The sequence below is a fragment of the Triplophysa rosa genome, linkage group LG25 (genome assembly GCF_024868665.1).
Source record: "Triplophysa rosa linkage group LG25, Trosa_1v2, whole genome shotgun sequence".
NCBI lineage: Eukaryota > Metazoa > Chordata > Actinopteri > Cypriniformes > Nemacheilidae > Triplophysa > Triplophysa rosa.
The window spans coordinates 6,164,459-6,178,943 of NC_079914.1; positions in this window are offsets into that span (position 1 = coordinate 6,164,459).

Below are 14,485 nucleotides of genomic sequence, written 5' to 3' on the forward strand. Positions count from 1 at the left end.
CAAAAGCAATAAAACAACTTCTTGAAGCAATAAAAGTGTCTTTTGGGATCAGCCTGACATTTTGTTTACAGTTTGTGGTTTTTTTTAATAGTTTATTACAGTTTGGCTCTTTTGAGTTAGCTATATAAAGCTTGCTTTACCGCTGTGAAATAAGCATAGTTTGCGTCATCAATCCCTCCGGCTCTTCTTTTATTGTGTGTTCTCTAGAAAACAGCTGTTTAACTTAAGAATGAGTAACAACCGTTCACTATCTTCTTTTGAAACGTGTGTGTTTCACCAGGCACTGAAGGTGTGCTTGTCAAGGGAACAGCTGTTTGTGAAGCGAGAGGTCCACAGTGAGAATGAAAGATGTTGAGGTGTGGAAGTATAGATAGACAGATTCACCGTCATGCTCCATATACAGAGAGATTCACTTTCAAAACATCATGCTTGAGTGTTCACTACCATCAAAACAATCTTTCTAAGTGTGATGTTGCCGTCTCACCTATTCTGATGGATATCTTCCCTTCATCTAATCTACACCTGGCTGTGGGCTGCAGGCCAAAGCACACAAAAACACACTTGTGCATGCACACGCTTTGTTATCTGTAGGTCAACAGTTACATTTTTAGTTCTTTTTGAAATTAAAAAGATTTATAGTTGCCATAGTGTTGCTATGTGGCTGCTAAAAGTTGCCATGAGTGGTTGCTAGGGTGTTGCTATGTGGCCCCTAATGTGTTGTGGGTGCTTGCAATGATGTTGTGAGTGGTTACGAAGGTGTTGTGAGTGGTTGCTAGGGTGTTGCTATGTGGCCGCTAAGGTATTGTGGGTGCTTGCTATGGCGTTCCTTTGTGGTTACTAAGGTGTTGTGAGTGGTTGCTGGGGTGTTGCTTTGTGGCCATGGTATTGCTTTGTGGTTGCTAAAGTATTGTGAGTGTTTGTAAGAGGAATTGCTACGTATGTGGCTGCTAACGTGTTGTGAGTGGTTACCATGGTGTTGCTTTGTGTGGTGTGTTGTGAGGGGTTGCCAGGGTGGTGCTATGCCGTTTCTATAGTATTGTGTATGCTTGCTCACTGGTTGTATCTAGGGCTGTTGCAATATACTGATATTGACAAAAACCGTGATTATTTATAATGTGTTATTAATACATATATGATTTTATCATTTTGCACCCATTTAACATTTTCCGAGCTTAATAGTTAAAATCTCTCCCTCCCTACACAGAAGTCTGTTTGTTTGATGCATTGTACAAAAAAAGGGATAAACAAACATATTATTATTTCTATTATTTTATTTCACTGATATTGTGATAATATTCTTATTGTGAATTATTTTGGCTACTGTAGTCATGTAGTAAAAATCTTATAATGTGATAGCCCTACAGATGTTGTTTTTTCACACAGTTATACATAGAAATACCTGAGCCGTATAGGTGGACCAAAAATATCATAGTTTTAGGGGTGGGGCTTGTGCACTCTTGCAAACACCTGGCAACCACAAAGCAGTGTGCTAACAGCAGCTTAGAACATTTTAGCAACTGTATAGCAACCCTCTGGCAACCATCCAGAACACCCAGTAGCACTTAATATTTAAACATATATCTTCTGAAGCAAATGTATCACACTTATTCTCATTCCTTCATTTGTTACATCTGGCTTCTCTGAAACAGCTGTGTCAGCTTTGGCCCCGCATAATTTATGGCCCACCTCTTTCCACACCTCCACTCATCCTTTTCTCCACCCGTCCATCAGCTCCATCTCAAGCGTTTCACTTCCTACAGTTACACTTTCACCTTTTTGTTCTCCTCTTACTCTTTAATCTCCCCATCTACTTCTTAACTTTCGACCTCTCGAGCGTGCAACCTTCATGTTCCCCTCCTTTAATCGCCTCCCATATATGTTCCTCACAACCTGTCTCAGATGTACCGCTCAGAGCTTCCTCTTGAACTTGGCTGCCAGCATCATGCGATCTGTTTTGCCCTCTACCTTCTTTCATTTCAACAATTAACATCCATCTGTCTTTGTTTCCTTTCTTGATGTGTGTATCTGTTGCGCCTTAAAAATGATAAATTAGCAGTTAGCAGAATGATGTGTTGCTAATGCTACAATTCCAAAATAAACAAACTGCATTGTCGATGAACAATGGAATTTTTCTGGGATCGCTTGTATATATAAAATTCTCGAAGATACAGTACGCAATGGTTTGTTTTGTTTTAGGGATCGATCATGGAGAGACTTGGTAAAAAAAAGTTTTCCTTTTTACTTTTGTCCAAGTAGCCTTGACTTCTATTTTGTGTACTTCTATATGATGCATATGTAAAACACTTTTTTCGAAGGAACACCTTCGCTCTCTTTCTTTATTTATCACCTCTCATCCACCGTGACTTGATCTGTCCATCAGTAGATGAGGGTGGAGTTTAAACTCCCCTATATTGATACATAACCCCATACTTAATCGCTTTGATGTTTGTCTTTCTCTCCATGTTGTTCACGTTGTTCATGTTTGTTGTCTTTAAAAAAAAGTGTCATATAGGTAATAAAACAGCTTTCGTATTTTATCGTCCATTGTGTGTGTGTTGGATGGGATTTCCTTCATGAACTTTGCTGAGACCTGTCATGGGCCTGAAGTTTGGCTGATCTCCAGACTCAAGCATGTAGTGACAGTAATAAAATCTTCTGATATACTTGTTCATGCCTCAGTGCAACGTCTTGCATTCCTGTGCTTGTTTTCTCAGCGCATGCTTTTGTTTTAGCACCTGTGATTGGTTGACATGCTAGCATCATTTTTAGCATCATTTTGTGATATGGTCTTTCTGTTGCGTTGCCTGTTTGCTTGACATCACAGCTCATGCGCTGGCAGGTTTTACCTTTTGAAGACCATGATAAATATACAGTGAATATTCTTCCTGGCATATACACTATACATATAAACACGAACATTTGCGCTTTCAGTGTTAAGGGAAATGCTACAAACACGTTGTAGTTACCTGACAGAATTTACTCTAGTAAAAGTGTGTTGTACTCTCAATGCAATACTTCAGAGATGACGTATTTTTGTAGGCTTTTACCAAAAACCCATTGACAAAAAACCCATAGACTTTGGAGTGATGGAACCGGAAGTCCTAAAATGCTAACTCGCTTCAGGGTTTTGCATACAAAAATACGTCATCTCCTCGGCTTGTATTTGATGCTCATGCTGTTGTCCGTCTTAAGCCCTATTCGGACGGTAATTGTTTCTCATAATGACATCTTTAAAATTAAATCTGCATGGCTCCTTGGTGATAAAACTCATGCATTCGGACAAACATAAATTCACGGTGTAGGTGTGAGTTTGTAATCCCACGAGCCCGTAAAATGCACTTCTCACGTGCTCAGTAACATGACGATTCGCACCTATTTAATAATTATATTGGAATAAAAAATTAAATAAAATATTTAAAAATGCCAATATCGAATGTTTTCATGTTTTATCTTGTCTTCGTTCTGTTCTTATCATCTCCTTCTCTGTGTAGTGAAGCGGCGATCCTGATCGGCAAGTTAGCTATGTGAACGTGCATCTACGCGATCACGTTAACAGCCGAAACCTATGAAACTCATCTGCTCATCATACAGACACGTATGATATCATTCGAAACTGTAAAGGGTTTACATTTATTTGCGTAGATCCATGATGACCACAAGACATTGTGCTTTTGTAAAATAAAAAAATCCAAAAGGATGCACTTTCTGCCGTCTGTGAACTGTTCCTCTCCGTTCGCAGAAGCGCTTCAGATGCGCGTGTGATGTGACGTTATGCGAATCATGTTGGGGTTTTTATGCTGCCATTTATTGTATTTTCAATGCATCCGCAGTGCTTTTAAGTGGTCAGAACGGACTTACATAACGTATTTTGGATTTGACACCTGTTATAACCTCAGAGATGTGGATTCGGACAGCAATTAAATTAAAATGGGGAGTTTTCCATGGGTGGTGGGAGAAAAACACAGACATTCTGGATGCGGATGGCAAAAAAATCACCATTTACCCCCGTAAATGGTGAAAATGTCTTACGTCCCTATGAGAAACAATGACCGTGCGAATACGGCTTTAGTGATTCTTGTTGATGGTTGTGTTGTTGCTTGTATCTAAATTTGAGGTTGTACTCTCCTTGCAGCTTCTGGCTGTGAGCGGTGCTAAAGTTAGGGTCTGCATGCAGTATTCATGAATGCTGGAGCTCTCCGTCATGGTGATGGACTACGGCTCTTTATATAGCTTCAGAACGACTGATGAGGGTCGTCTGGTGCTCCGAGACCTCCTCAATGTGAGTGCAGCCATGTGATTCATCATGTAAATGGGTCCATTTGCAGCGGAAAGACACAATTAGCATGAGGCTAATTACTTTCCCTATAGTGTTTCAGTGATGTCACACCTCAGACACAACTTAAAGGCTTAACGTTATATGAATGCGAAATGACTTTTAGCGTTGCTATGTGGTTACTAGAGTTTTTTTATTTGGAGTTTTTAGGGCGTTGTGGGTACATTTCAGGGCAGTGCTGTGCAACGTTTTGAGTGGTATTTACCATACAAACGGAATTTTATTCAAGTGTACTATTAGTGTAGTACTTTTGAAATAAATATATGCAAGTGTAGATCCAGTCCACTTTTATGTACTTTTCTGAAATGTACTTAACATTAGACTTAAAGGAACAGTTTACCCAAAAATGAAAATTCTGTCTTCATTTACTCACCCTCGAGTTGTTATCTGTATAGCGTTATTTGTTCTAATGAACACAGAGAAAGATATTTGTAAGAATGCTCGTAACCAAACAGTTCTTGGCCACCATTGACTACCATACAACAACTTGAGGTAAGTAAATGAAGACGGAATTTTCATATACGGGTGAACTGTTGCTTTAAGTTAAAAACTTAACTTGACCTATACTCAATCTTTTGATGCAGATATACTGAAAAGTATAATGAAGTATTCTACTTGGCTTGTAGTTGCGTTTACTCTTTTGATTGGGTAGACTAATAAATACTTTTTTGCACATAGTTGTATAAACGGTCTAATAAACTTACATGTTCAAGTTTATTTTGTGACAATATAATATTTAAATAGCAAACTACAAGTGATGTCAAGCTCTCTTTAAGAAAACGTAAAAGTAAAAATTTCTACTAAATAATTTGTTTACTGAGGGTATACTTTCATAAATGTAAAAATGTACTACAAGTATTGAACTAGTAAACCATTGGTATACCTCTAAGTTAATTTAGTATAGTAGCAGTACAAACGAAAACCTAGTTGTGTACTTAAGCTGTTACGTTTAAAGTATACAAAAAAGCATACTTTTATTCACTTTTATTAAGTTTACTTTTGTTACCACACGGTAGGCCAATTAAGTATGAAATAGCATACAAAGTAAATTACTAGTATATTGATTAGTTTACGTAATTATACTTAATAAAATGAACTTTAATAAAATATACTTTTTAAACCAAAATGTAAGTCCTAGTGTGGTTTATATAGTTGTCCGTTTTATCGTTGTCAGGCAAAAATGAGAATGGGTAAAATAAATAGCACAAGTCCTCCCAACAAAACATACAGTTTGATGTATCATTCATGTTTGTAGCAAAAATGGAATGTTACGTGTACTGTGAACTGTTGAAACACTTTTATCAGTAAAATTAACGGCAAAATAGCAAATGATAATACGACATTTGACCCACCTATAATTTTGTTTTTGCATTTAACTGGGACAGTGTAGTTCATAGTGTTATCACATCATTTTCATTGCTTGATTTTAAGTACATTTTTTTACTTTAATATAATATACACTGTTTTGGGCCCAGTGTAAAATCTGTTCACTGAAGAAAACCAGCTGAAAACTCACTCAAGAAAATCCACTTGACATATATGAACCGCAGTAATAGTGATGACCAAAGGTATCACCCTACCCATAGTTATCACGGATGAGAGTAAAGCACAAAAAGAAAAAGTGCCATTTTATAGAAGGCTGGAGAACAGATGCGTCACTGAAGGCTTTCTTGAAAAATAACACCATTCACGGTACACAGAAGTGAGGGGAGTGGGTTATGTATTTGTGGTTATTTCATTGTGTGGTCCAAAAAAGATTTGAGCGGTGACATCATCTCTACGTTATACTGTTGATCGCAAACAGAGATCTAAAGAGGGATTGTTATATTTAGGATGGTATGCTAATATTGTGTTAGTGATATGCAAATTTGGGGTTTGTAAGTTTATTGGTTCACATGCTCTTTGACTAAAACCAAACTTGCGTATATCCCAATATATATATATACATATTTTTTTTTTCATTTTGTAGACACTTTCAATATTAAAATCACATTGTATCCATACATGCATTCCATGGGTATCGAACCCACAACCTTTGCGCTGCTAATGTCACATGCTACATGCTAGCTGAATTAAATGCTAATATTTTATGTTTATTGTTATACCAGATGCTCCATGTTCCTACAGTTTTCAACTCGTAGTTTACACGTGTGAAAGAACACTGTGTGTGGTGTGTTTGTGCTTGCGTCCGTACGCCGAGACAATACTGGAATGTAAGGAACGCAGCTCTCGCTTCCTGTCTTGTCGCTAGGTACCGTTTCCTGTCCAAGAACCGGAAAACACTGGACCACTCAAAATATCACAAGCATGCGCTCCCAAGCACATCGCACAACAAGTTTTACGACGGGTTACGCCATCGTGACGCCCACACAATGTCACTCGTAAATTTGTTTTTCGTGTTGTCGGCTAACGTGAAACCCCCCTTCGGATCTGAGTTCCCCAAAAGTCGGAGTGAACACATCATCTCCCTCATGCTCACTCATGAAAAATGTCTTTGTCTTGTGCTGGAGGGGATGGACAAAAGGGAAGCAGATATTTTCATGAGCAGAATGTTCCTGTTTTTCTGAAGTCGTGTAAATATGGGACACAGCCGGGGACAGGAGAGGCGCACATATGTGTGTGTGTTAGATAAGGGCGTTGAACAGTAGCACCTGTGCTCTTGCGTAACACCACTCTGACGCTTCAAGCGTTTCTATTCACCTTTGCCTTTGTTGTTTTCAGTGCCTCGTTGCTTCAAGTTCATACGCAAAATTGATGCTTTAACTTTGGGTTCCAAATCAAGACTTGAAAAATCTGTCAGTTATAAATTCTTGACTGCTCTATTTGAAGATTGCCTTCAAACACTCAGTGAACCCTGGAGGGACAGGGGGCTCATCCCTATATTTAAAAATATACGTATGACTGTAAACGTTGCACAATGTTGCTGTTTTTTTTTTTTTGGTCACCCTCAAGCTGGAATGATATTGAAAGCCTTCAATCAATCAGATTATAGATCAATGGAGGAAAGTACAGTTGTCAATACAGGTTTCTCACACCTTTTGACCAGACTATTATCATTCTGTGTATCTACAGTACTACTCAATGTCTCAATATTTCTATTTCATAATATTTACATTTAGCTGAAGGCAGATAACTCTTTCCCTGACAGCATTGACTGAGTAAGGCCGTGTCAGTGTTTAAATCAGTGTTTAGCAACTCAACTACCAGTTGTTTTTTGGGGCAAAGTAATAAAATGTAGTATCAATAAAACCATTCATTTCAATGTGTAAAATAATACATTTTAGTATTATAAAATGATGACAATGTTGATAATGTATCTGGAAAGCTGTCGCATAATCTGTCATTTACAGAAATAAACACACATTAACCATTTTCATCACTTTGATGGACTTTGGACGGGATTTCAAAAACACTAAGTGCTTCATGATGCCATGGAAGAACCTTTATTGTCTAAATGGTTCCATAAAGAACCTTTAACATCAGAAGATTATGAAAAGGTAAGAAAGAGATGGCCTTTGACTCAATGGTTCTTTCGTAGAACCAAAAATGGTTCTTCCATGGCATCGCTGTGAAGAGCCTTATAAGCACCTTTATTTTTAAGAGTGCACTGTATATAAAGTCCTCCCCTGGTTTCCATTCTAGACTTGCACCAAACTTTTTCGATACTTTCTAAATATCTCAATAAAAATCTTATCTATGTAAAAAACTATTTTGAAACCAATGTTATGCGTAATGTATGTTTTTCCTCTCTGGAGAACTCATTCTAAAAATCATGCCGACGATGCAGGTAGGTTTACATATATCGCAGCCATTGCACTAGCCATTATTTTTAACGGAAGGAGATGTAGGTGTGATATCCAAGCATTAATGGCAAGGAAAGCCCCTCATACTTGGGAGCGGCCAGTTATGAGATGTTTCTGCGAGATTACCGTATGCGATGAAATGATCAATTTTTCGCTGTAAATGGTAAAAATTGGTGGGAAGCCATTGTGTTATAAATGACAGAAAATTCCATCAATGGCAGGGAAAGAGTTTTTTAAGCTATGCATTTTATGAGTATCTGCATTTTTGGGGAATCAAACCCATGACCTTATAGATGCCAGTGCAAAGCTCTAGCAGTTTAGTACAGCACTGAAAACTTTATTCTTGACCTTTACTTTAACCTGTTAACCTGCCAGAAATGATCTATATTAAGTGTGTGTTATGCTCACAGGTTTCCCCGTTCGGGGTGTCGGTTGTTTATATATGGCTGAATATTATGCCTCTGCCGTAATAGATGTGTTGCTGAGCAGACACTTCATCAGTCAGCTCTGTTGAGTCACTGGACTGTGATGAGATATTCTCACTGCAGACTACACACATAAGGTGCTTTTGGGGAGGATATGGCCCGGCACACGTACACTCACATTTACACGAATTATAGAACTATCCCAACATGGTCAAATGAGAATGAGGTCAATATAAAGAAAGCACCGGCTAGTAACAGCAAGCGATGACAAGAGAGTGAATAATAGCTAAATGTTGCTGATAACAGGAAGTAGTGTTGACAGCTCAGGATTAAATAGGGAGTCGTGTGAGGGAGTGAGAAAGACAAAAGAAAACCGGGCGACCGAGAAATACAAGGAGTGTGAGAGAAGGGTAGAGGTCAAGGATCCAATTAACACCGGCCACTCCGGTGTTGAGACGGGTTAAAATATCTCTAACCGTCAGCGGATTTTAATGCCAGACACCTCTATGGCAACCGCAATCTAAATAAAACAACAGCAGAGGAGCGGAGGGACAACACGACTCTTTCACAATGCGAATTTCGAAAGAATTTTAAAGACAGCATTGGCATTTATTTGGAGATGTTCCGCTTTTTTGTAGAAAGAGCATTTGTTTGTTGTGTGATGGGCTTTTCCTTCATTTTCTGAAAAAGAATTGAGAGCGGGATGAAGAGTAGAAGCAGATGTTTCTTAACTTCTCCAAACTCCAAAATAAGAAGGAAATGGAGATACTTTCGATTGTACGAGCAAAACGTTTTGTTTGAGAACCAACAACTGAGAACACAAAATGAGGGTGGTTACCAAATTGTATACATCAACGGATGGAATAGCATAAAAATGTAAAATAAAAATGTAACTTTTCTTCAAATCCAATATTAAAAGGAACAGTTCACACAAAAATGAAAGTTCTCTTCATTAAACGGTTTTAAGAACCAATGTGATTTAAATTTCTCAACATGTCGCCATATTTGGGGCAACATTCCAACCAACCAATCAGATTCCAGTAATACATTTTGTTAGGATTTACAATTAAGGGTAGGGTTAGAGTATGGGGCGAGGATTTTTTTTACAAAAATGTTGATCCAGGGTCAACCAACTTTGTTGTAGGAACATCTCTCGCCTCTCATCTAAACTTGACTGTATCAACTGTTGCACAATACATCTGTCAAATCCATTAATAAAAAATCTTACTTGCATTAAACGAGGAACCTGAGATGAACCTATACATGAATATTGTAGAGATGTGGGGGTGAGTTCTTTTGAGTGGGCCAGTAAGTGACCATCAAGCTACCACCCACAATACCCTCGCGATTACCTAGAACACCATAGCAACCACACAGCAATCCACTTACAGGCTTCAGAACACCCTAACAACAACATAGGAATTCCCTGGCAACCAACCAAATAACACTGTGTGTTAGTGCATTTTGCATGAACAAGCACTAAAAAGAGAATATGGAAAAATAAATAAATGCTGAGTGTAACATTTCATTCAGCATTTTTATGAAGGGTGTGAGTGATTGTGAAATATCCGTATATTAAAATACATTATGAAAGAGGAAATATACCAAACGTTTATTCAGCTAAATAGAGAGACATACCACAGTATTCTATTGATTTTACATAAAGCTAATATGTAGTTCCCCAAAGGGAGATTTTTACTCTTCTTGAGACAAATTTGTCCCGAAAGTATAGATCCCAAACCTGTATGACTTTCTTTCATCTGCAGAACATAAAAGAAGTTATTTTGAAGAATGTCGGTAACCAAACAATATTGAACCCTATTGATTTCAATTGTATGGACAAAAAACCAAAAGACATTTCTCAAAATATATTCTTTTGTGTTTCACAGAAGAAAGAGTTCATGTTTTGAATGACATGAGGGTGAATAAATGGTGTTAGTCTCTACTATCCCTTTATTGCTCACGGAATAGTGATGGTCACTTCAGATCTTTTTTGATATGTTTAACAAACAACCCCCCCCCCCAGGGTTCACGATTGCTTACCATATTGTTAATACCTAAGAACGTGTGATACGGAAATGAGATAAGTGGTACTGTATTACTGTGGTGGCAGGTGCATAGACAGCGCTGTGTGTGCATGTGTGTGTGAACTTTAACAGTGAAACGCACACACACCCGTCAGCGGATGCTTGAGCAGAGGTCGTACACACATACTGACAGGCATTGTGCAGCTGAGAGGTCTCTCAGCTCTAGATGGGTGGGCTTCTCTCTGCTGATCGTGTTTTGAGGGAGGAATTCTCAAACTGGTGGAGACAGACGGACAATATTGACACAGTGCAGTAGAATGAAGGGAAAGGCATTGGAATTACAGTAGATTCCTGTAATCGCCTGTATACGTCAAGGACACGTAACTAAAAAAAGTGAAAGTGAAGGTGAAACGTTCACCTCTGAATTGTCCCTCACTTGGGCACAGACATATGTCTGTAAGCCCTGCAGGCGTTGTGATGTCATTGCGAGTCATGTAATGAAGCGTTGTCTGTGGGGCAGACATTAGTCATACACACTCACTCATTCACGAAACACAACAAGACTGGGTCACAACAAATATTTAAAAGATTCTCGGTATTAAACGAGTGAAATAAATAGTGCGTTACATTCTTCCATTTTACATTTATTCACTTCGCAGACGCTTTAATCCAAAGTGACTTGGCGTTTAACATTTTGTCTTAAGTTTTGCATTAAAGACTAAAACTGATGGATATGTGTTGAAAAATGTTGATTTCAGACTTCTTTACTGTTGTTGTAACAAGGTTGCAATGAAATTCTATATGACACTCCAGTTTACAGCATATAAAAAAATGTAATAAAACTTTTTTCATTAGCACACACCAATGTGTATTTATAACACTATGTAATTTAAATGTATCTGCTAACATTTTATATTCATATTAATATACATATTATATTATAATATTATATATTTCATTGTTTTATTACCATGGCAATAGATTACTTCAAAGCTAACATACATAAGCAACTTTTTAATTTCAATGACTTTTAATTGAATTGTTTTTATTGTTATTTAATCCTTTTATTATAATTTCACAGGGTCTTTACTGTATTTTATTATTCAAAATAGAGTTTCATGACCAGCGTGAAATACTAATGGAAGTAGCTGGTTTTATATAACAAATAACATTTTCTATCCCATTACTGTTATTCACACTCCACACACACAGAATCTAGGTCCCATATATATGTCATTGCTATAAATCCCACATTTAGGTTTTGGGCATCTGTCCCTCTAGCCGTGTGTCCTTACACAAGGCTGTTAAATCTGGCACAGGTCCGTATGTAGATGTACCAGCCCTGGTGCACAATCTGATGGTGATTATGACACCATTAAGCTTTATTTCACCCATATATTATCAGAACAGTGCCAGTCAAAACAACACTCTACACACCCTTTTGACACACAAATATATAGAAATAATGTACACAGTGACTCGTAGCCAAAACACATCTTGAGTTGTCCCAGCACCTCACATAGGGGTAATGTTACGCCTTTTGAAAAAAAAAACAGTTGATGTAATGGTGCTACATTTCTCAGCATTTTACTGTTATATACATTTATTCCTAAGAGCTATTTATTCTGTAAAATGTATTGTTGCATTGTGTTAAAAAAGGGTTAACCATGTGAAATTTAGACAGATTGAAAATGTACATTAAAGTTCAAAAGCTTTACTTATTTTTAAAGATACATTATCTATTGTAAATGAAAAATGAGGTAACAATAATGGTGTTTTCTATTTTTTGTTCAAACAATCCTGTGAAATGTATAGTGTAGTGTAGTGTAATGAAGTATGTGTAGAATATAGAATAACACATCATTGTGCTATATAGTACAGTATAGTGTAGTGTAATGTAATGTATATTGGTGTACTGCATAGTTTAAAGGGGGGTATACTGTGTACTGTCATGCATTCGGACTTCTTTTCACTGTTAAACATGCTGGATTCTCATGCTTAACATGGGCAAAGACAGTGTCAAAAAACGAGTTGGACGTATAACATATAATGTTATATAAACGCTGGATATAACGCTGGATTTGCAGTTCGTTTGAAACTGATAGATGGAGCAGCCCAAGCGCTTTGACTATGTATGGTGTGGTGTTGTGTATTATATTACGGTATGGTATAATGCAGTACAGTACAGTATAGTATAGCATAGTACAGTGCACTACAGTATAGTAACTCTTATAAATAGTTATTATTAAAGTAATTAAAGAGGTTAAATAATAAAAAAGGTCACTGTTTTTATTTATATCTATCAAAGTGTAGTTATGTGGACCGGTTACCATACACTTACCGTAGAATGACCCCTAGCCGGTGATTGTGGAGCAGGTGTGACTACCTCTCTCTTTCTCACATGAAAACACACACACACACACATGCTTATGCATCAGTGGTAAGAACTGCACTTTATATTACATTCATACACACATGCTTGTACGCAGAGGTGTAAGGTAGTTGTTTGAGCAGTGTGGATAGATGATGGTTTGACCGGGACAGGGGAGATCAGGCCAGGTGGAGCCCATGTGTGAGTGAGTTCAGCAAGGGTGAGGTACAGGATGTGCCAGGGGTCAGTTGGAGCTAATGCACCAAAACCACACATTACATCACAACGCACACAGTCCGAGATACATTAGTTCTGAAATGCTGTTTAATGATGTGATTCTGCCCTTAGTTTGAACCTTTTGGTTACCGAACAACTACACCAAATGAAAACGCTTCACCTGTTTCATATTCTGTAACTTTAAATATGTAAACAGAGAAATGGTCTAAGTGGAAAATGATTTGTGTGAAATTAAATTTTCCGTATTTAGTCTTTTACAAAGGCTGGAGTTCTGTTCCAGAACTATGTGACCTGCCAACACAGTCTCGCTGCAATTCGTAACTTGTTTACAAGGTGATTGTACAAGTAGGGGTGACGTTTCATAATTATTGTTTGTTTTACATCTTTCGAATTCATACAAATAAGCTATCTTGTAAATTAGTTATGAATTCCTGTGAAATCATGCACCACAAGACCAACATGAAGGATGCACCAAAGGATAAGCATCACGTGTATGGAAAATGCAGTCCCAGAATTGTTGACAATACATTTTTTTATATGTTTAAATATTTTTTACATTTTGTGTTTTTATTCTTATGCTGTGTTCACACCAAACGCAAGGCATCGCGTTTCTCGCTCTTTAGTAGCTACTCGCGAGATTACTTGGTTTTATTTGCGTGATTTATGTGAAAAACATTGCACATCGGCGAGTGCCTTTACGCGTCCGAACGTGTCAAACCATTAATGTCAATCAGAGGAATGTCGTGCATTTGGGGCAATCCTGCCTCCCAATTTGCGTCAAGCGCATCGCTCACCGCGTATTCGTGTCTTTGCAGTGACTTTATATGTAATTCACTCGCGTAAATCATTCAGTTCGCTTTTGGTGTGAGCGCAGCTAGTAGAGTATTGCGTCATTAGCTTAGCAACATGCTAAATCAAACTCTTTGGAAATCAATTGTTAGTGCCTCACATGTGAAGCACTATTTGTATGGCTTGCAAGCCTATGGGGCCATTCACATTTCGCGTCTAAAACCATGCGGAATACGCGAGTCGCGCCGCTTTCTCTTATGACATGACCCGCGGTGCACACACGGCACTCTAAAAGTTGAAATATTTCACCGAGAAAAATGTGCGCGCCGAACCGTATGCGCGTCGCGACCGCATCGCTCCCTTTTAGTGCGCGCCTGCCGCGTGTCTACATTAAAAATAACAAACTTGCACGCGCGAACGACACGAATGTGAGTGGCCCCTATGCCTGTGAACATTTTAAATGATTGACTGAAAAAATAGAACCCTGACCAAAAGACAAT